This window comes from Palaemon carinicauda, chromosome 36 (assembly GCF_036898095.1).
Source record: "Palaemon carinicauda isolate YSFRI2023 chromosome 36, ASM3689809v2, whole genome shotgun sequence".
Lineage (NCBI taxonomy): Eukaryota > Metazoa > Arthropoda > Malacostraca > Decapoda > Palaemonidae > Palaemon > Palaemon carinicauda.
In genome coordinates this window covers 40,438,327-40,444,838 of record NC_090760.1, presented here as the reverse complement: position 1 = coordinate 40,444,838, position 6,512 = coordinate 40,438,327, and the positions used below count along the sequence as shown (strand labels likewise).

Below are 6,512 nucleotides of genomic sequence, written 5' to 3'. Positions count from 1 at the left end.
CCTTATCCGTAGCTCACAAGGATGGTGAGGTTGCAGACACTACAAGAAACTATTGAGCTAGAGCGGGACTTGAACCCCAGTCCGTCAGATCATCAGACAGGGGGGTTTCTAATAGGAAACCACACCCATTAATTTACAAAAAAAAAAAAAAAAAAAAATCAAATTTTTGAAATTTGGACATTTCATTATTATATAATATCCTTCAATACTTAAAAACCTTGTTTTTAATCAGACCAAAAATCCCCTTAAAAAAGTTTCCTTATTCTTTGAAATATATTAAAACTTAGAAAGTTACTTTGAAGAAATTGAACTTTTTTTAACAACAAACCTTTTTAAGAAGAGCCATTGTATCGAGTCTACCAAACGACCGCGAAATTATGATGGAATATTTTTTTTCGCTAGTCTATCATTAGGCCTAAAGACTCCGGCCTAGGCCTACTTCTGAAGGAGGCGTGAGGTAGCCTTTTAGCTGCTAGGATGAGTTACATGGTGTTTGTGTTATGTTACATATGTCCCAATGTTTAGGACATGCTCTTTCTCCTAAAAAATGGAGAGAATATATTTTTCAAATTTAGGAAATATTGCTGTTAAGACACGCCGAATCGTTAGTAATATTATTGTAATTTAAGATATTTAAAACAATCATATCGCATTTTTATTGTAATTTAGGACATGTCGATCGTAGCCTGATCTTAGGACACGTCACATCATTAGTAATTATTATGATTTTAGATATTTAAAATAATCAACTTAATGTATTTTAGGACATATTGTATTTTTATTGTATTTTAGGACATATCAACCGTATCCAGATTTTAGGACACGCCACATTATTAGTAACATCATTGTAATCTAAGATATTCAAAATAATCATTATAATGTATTTTAGGACCTATTGATCTTTATTGCATTTTAGGACATGTCGAATCTAGCTTAATCTTAGGACACGCCACATTAATAGTATCATCAATGTAATATAAATTATGTAAAACGTTAATCACATTGTATTTTAGGACATATTGCAATATATTAAGTTATACCCCATCACATCAATTTAGGACAAAAACCGTATCCTCAGGATATAGGACATCCATTATCAACAAGATTTAGGACACGCCTCATTATTACCCTTTTGGGATATGGCACATCACAGCCACTTTTTGGACATGTCGTAGGATCACATCGATTTAGGACATGCTACATTAAACGCATGATGTTATTTCAAATCATTATTATGTTTTGGTATCACAAATATAAAGTATGTTGTATGTTCCAACATATATACTATGTGCTGCCACATTCCTTGAGCAGTTTAAACCTTGACGTATGATTCTATATGTTGACATGCCACATAAGCTCACATATCCATGCAAGGTATGGGATATGAGCCACATATCTTCTGTATGCCCCGTGATGCCACATAATCAGGGTATGCACTACAAACCACATATTCAGGGTATGTAGTATGACACTACATTTCCAGTGTATGTACCATGGACCACATATTCAGCGTATGCACTATGAAACCTCATATTCAGGGCATACCACATGGCACCACATATCCTGAGTAATACCTATTCATCACATATTCAAGGTATGCCCTATGAATCAACATACTCAGGGCATGCCACATGACACCACATATCCAGAGAATTATCTATGAACCACATATTGAAGGTATGCCCTATGAATCAACATACTCAGGGCATGCCACATGACACCACATATCCTGAGTAATACCTATTCATCACATATTCAAGGTATGCCCTATGAATCAACATACTCAGGGCATGCCACATGACACCACATATCCTGAGTAATACCTATTCATCACATATTCAAGGTATGCCCTATGAATCAACATACTCAGGGCATGCCACATGACACCACATATCCTGAGTATTACCTATTCATCACATATTCAAGGTATGCCCTATGAATCAACATACTCAGGGCATACCACATGACACCACATATCCTGACTAATACCAATGAAACACATATTCAGGGTATGCCCTATGAAATCACATACTCAGGGCATGCCACATAGCACCACATATCCAGAGAATTATCTATGAACGACATAATGAAGGTATGCCCTGTGAATCCACATACTCAGGGTATGCCACATAACAGCACATATCCTGAGTAATAGGCCTACCTATGAACCAAATATTGAGGGTATGCCCTGTGAATCCACATACTCAGGGCATACCACATGACACTTCATATCCAGAAATCACCTATGAACCACATAGTGAGGGCAGGCCACATGAACCTCACTCACTTCAAGGCCACCCCACATGATTCCCACATGGAGAGCTCACCACATGATCCCACACGTCCAGGACATACCAAATTCTCTTCATTATTTCCTGCAGGAGAGTTGAAAGGTCATTTTTCTTGCGGCATCTGTAGGCATCCTTGTTGGGGGGGATACCCCACCCACCCCCATACGCCCACAACCTCACCCCCAGCCCACAGCCCACACCCCCAATCTCACCCCATCACGATGAAGGTCAACCCCATCTTCGTCGCATAACTTGACATGGGCATTTTGCTATAACCCGTTAGTGGCTGTTGGTGTTGTTGTTGTTGTTGTTGTTGTTGTGGTTGTTGTTTTCTTGTGTATTTGCTATCGTTGTTGATAACTTGATGATGATAATAATTATAATAATAATAATAATAATAATAATAATAATAATAATAATAATAATGGTAATAATAATAATAATAATAATAATAATAATAATAATGATGATAATAATAATAATAATAATAATAATAATAATAATAATAATAATAGTAATAATGATGATGATGATAATAATAATAATAATAATAATAATAATAATATAATGATAACAATAATAATAATAATAATAATAATAATAATAATAATAATAATAATAATAGCAAAGAAGATACGAATATTATAATAATGATAAGAGTAATACACTGTAATTACATAACACTCGCAGTTGTAGTAGAATATACTGTAGCACTACATTATTAGTAGCACTAGTAGCGTGTGCGATATTAGTAGTAGCGTAACAGTTTCAGCAAGATTAGTATTAGTAGCAATAGTAGTAGTAACAGCCACAGTAGTATTAGTAGTAGTAATAAAAACAGTAGGAAGATATTGAGTAGTTTTAGTAATAGTAGTAACAATTGTAGCAATATCAATTCTGTTATTTCTGTAGTAGTAGAAGTAGTAGTAGTAGTAGTAGTTGTAGTAATAGTAGTGGTATTAATGACAGCTGCAAGAATTTGAGTAGTTATAGTAATAGTAGTAACAATTACAGCAACATTACTACTATTATTTATATCACTATTAGTAGTAGTAGTAGTAGTAGCAGTAGTAGTAGTAGTAGTAGTAGGAGTATTAGTAATAGTAATACTAATAATGGCAGATGCAGGAATTTGAGTAGTTATAATAATAGTAGTAACAATTACAGCAACATCACTACTATTATTTATATCACTATTAGTAGTAGTAGTAGTAGTAGTAGTAGTAGTAGTAATAGTAATAATGGCAGATGCAGGAATTTGAGTAGTTATAATAATAGTAGTAACAATTACAGCAACATCACTTGTATTATTTCTATCACTACTACTAGCAGCAGCAGTAGTAGTAGTAGTAGTAGTAGTAGTAGTAGTAGTAAAGCACAGCCTTCACTCTCCCTTTCTTTCATTCTTGTTCCTGGGAGAGTGATTGTGCAGAGAGAAGGGCTCGTCTCTCTTGACCATTTCCATATTTCTTCTCACGCCCACAATTCCCTCCCGCCCCTCTTCCCCTGTCCTAACCCCCTACCAAAAGCCCCCTCCTGATTCCCCCACTCCCTTCCAACCCCCCTAAACCTTCCCACCCCATGGGAACCCACAAAAAAAAATCCTATATCCTCAGGAATGTTGTATAGCTTACCTGGTTATCCTTCCCTACGAGTGTCCCTCCTCCACCTCCTTCCTCCTCCTCCTCCTCCCTTCGCGTCATCTTCATCTTCTTCTACGGCGTGTGCGTGACCTTGAGGCAACCATCGGCAACCGTCGGCAGCCTCTATCCTATATAAAGGGCCCGGGACTTCCTCCTGCAGCATCAGTTCATCCGAGAACGAGAACCAACGCCATCATGAGATTCGTAAGTAGCTTTTGTCTTCAGACGCTCCATTCGACTCCGGGTGAGGTCGTCGGTCGCCCCACTCGTTTGTGGGGTTTGGGAAGATCCACCTAAAGCCTGAATCCGGTTGTTTTTTTTGGGGAAGTTTATTTTCGTGTGTGTGAAAGTAAAGTGGTTTGGGGTGGGTGTTTGGATGTGATGCATACATTTATGTATATTTAGACGTATGTGTATAATGTGTGTGTGTATATATATATATATATATATATATATATATATATATATATATATATATATATATATATATATATATATATATATATATATATATATATATATATATATAGTGTGCGTATCTAAATATAACTATATCTTCAGCCACAGTATACATATACAGTATATATATATATATATATATATATATATATATATATATATATATATATATATATATATAGAAATGTACTATATGTGTATGAGTGTGTCTTAGGGAGAGAGAGAGAGAGAGAGAGAGAGAGAGAGAGAGAGAGAGAGAGAGAGAGAGAGAGAGAGAGAGAGAGAGAGAGAGGATTCATCCTTAGAAAGTACGATTCCAGAATACAGTAAATTACAACTTCCAGTTCCCTGGAAATCTTTTCAGGATGAAGTTGCAGGCCATACGCCCTCGTATACCCTAGCTCTAACTTCTCTCACCCAGCTAGCCAACTATTTTTTCTAGTTTTCCAAAAGAGTGGCTCAGTTGATGGCAACACTCTCGCGTGCATCGGTGTGATGACTTTAGCGTCACGATGCGGTTTTGATTAGGCTTTTAATTTATATATGAAGCGAGTAATCACGATTGGGAAATAAATCATTTAAGTTTGTAATATATTGTTTATCTTAGAATTTATTTTCGGCTGCATCACATAACACATACGCTCATACAAATGTATGAACGTGTATGTTGAATGTACAGTATATATTTGATTACATATATACATGTATATATATTTATATATATATATATATATATATATATATATATATATATATATATATATATATATATATATATATATATATATATATACATATACACACACACACACACACATATATATATATATATATATATATATATATATATACATACATATATATATATATATATATATATATATATATATATATATATATATATATATATATATATATATATATACAGAATAGTGTCATAAACAAATCTTTATTTTTCATATTCACAAACACACGCACCTATATATATAAATATATATATATATATATATATATATATATATATATATATATATATATATATATATATATATGTATATGTATATATATATATATATATATATATATATATATATATATATATATATATATATATATATATGAGTATGTTTATACAGGGAGAGAAAATTTACTGTACTTTTCAAATCAAATTATATCGCAATTAAACTATAAAAAAAAACATCTTTGTCCTACCTGTACACGAGAAAATAATCCATCTAAAGGAGACACATAATAACCATTAAACTTCAACCTAAAATCCTTATTCCAAAACTGACTTCTCCTATCTCCCTCCTTCAGGTCATCGCCCTCTGCCTCGTCGCCGCGGCCTCAGCCGCCCCTCAGCTCGAAGAGCGCCCCGTGTTGATCCTCAGGGACGACAGAGTCGACCAAGGGGACGGGAACTTCAACTACGCCTTCGAAGCCGACAACGGAATCCAGATGGAGGTTGTTGGAGCCCCTGGAGTTGAGGGCGCCGTCAACATGCGAGGATTCTACCTGTGAGTTTCTTGAGGGGCGCCTTGGTTTACCTGGTGGTGGTGTCAGTGAACTCCTGAGGGAGGATGGGAGGGGCATTTAGTATCTTCATCTTTTTTTTTTTTTTTTTTACTCCTTTTCTGTAGGATTCTTCTTCTCAATGGATTCTAGATTTGATTTCATTTTATCTTCTTAACAGCCCATATCAATTCCTTATAACGTCCATAAATCTATAGTTAATAGCTTATATTATTATTATCATCATTATTATTATTATCATTAGCTAAGCTACAACCCTAGGACAAAAAGCAGGATGATATAAGCCGAAGAGCTCCAACAGGAAACATAGCCCAGTGAGGAAAAGAAATAAGGTTATAAATTTTTATTATTATTATTATTATTATTATTATTATTATTACTACTACTACAACTACGACTACTAGCTAAACTAATATCCTAGTTCGAAATGCAGGATGCTATAAGCCCAAGGGCTCTAACAGGGAAAAGAGCCCAGTGAGGAAAGGAAATAAGGAAACATATAGAACATCCATAACAATACAGTATACCATCTGTACTATATCAACTTCATAAATACTACATAAACTCTATCTTCCTTCTGAAGTAC

The 6,512-nt window shown here is 34.5% G+C and overlaps 1 pseudogene; it reads left to right on the top strand.

Moving 5' to 3' along the window:
• Window positions 1-4,023: 4,023 nt before the first annotated feature.
• LOC137628429 (cuticle protein AMP4-like) overlaps window positions 4,024-6,512 on the top strand; it is a 3,540-nt pseudogene continuing 1,051 nt past the window's right edge.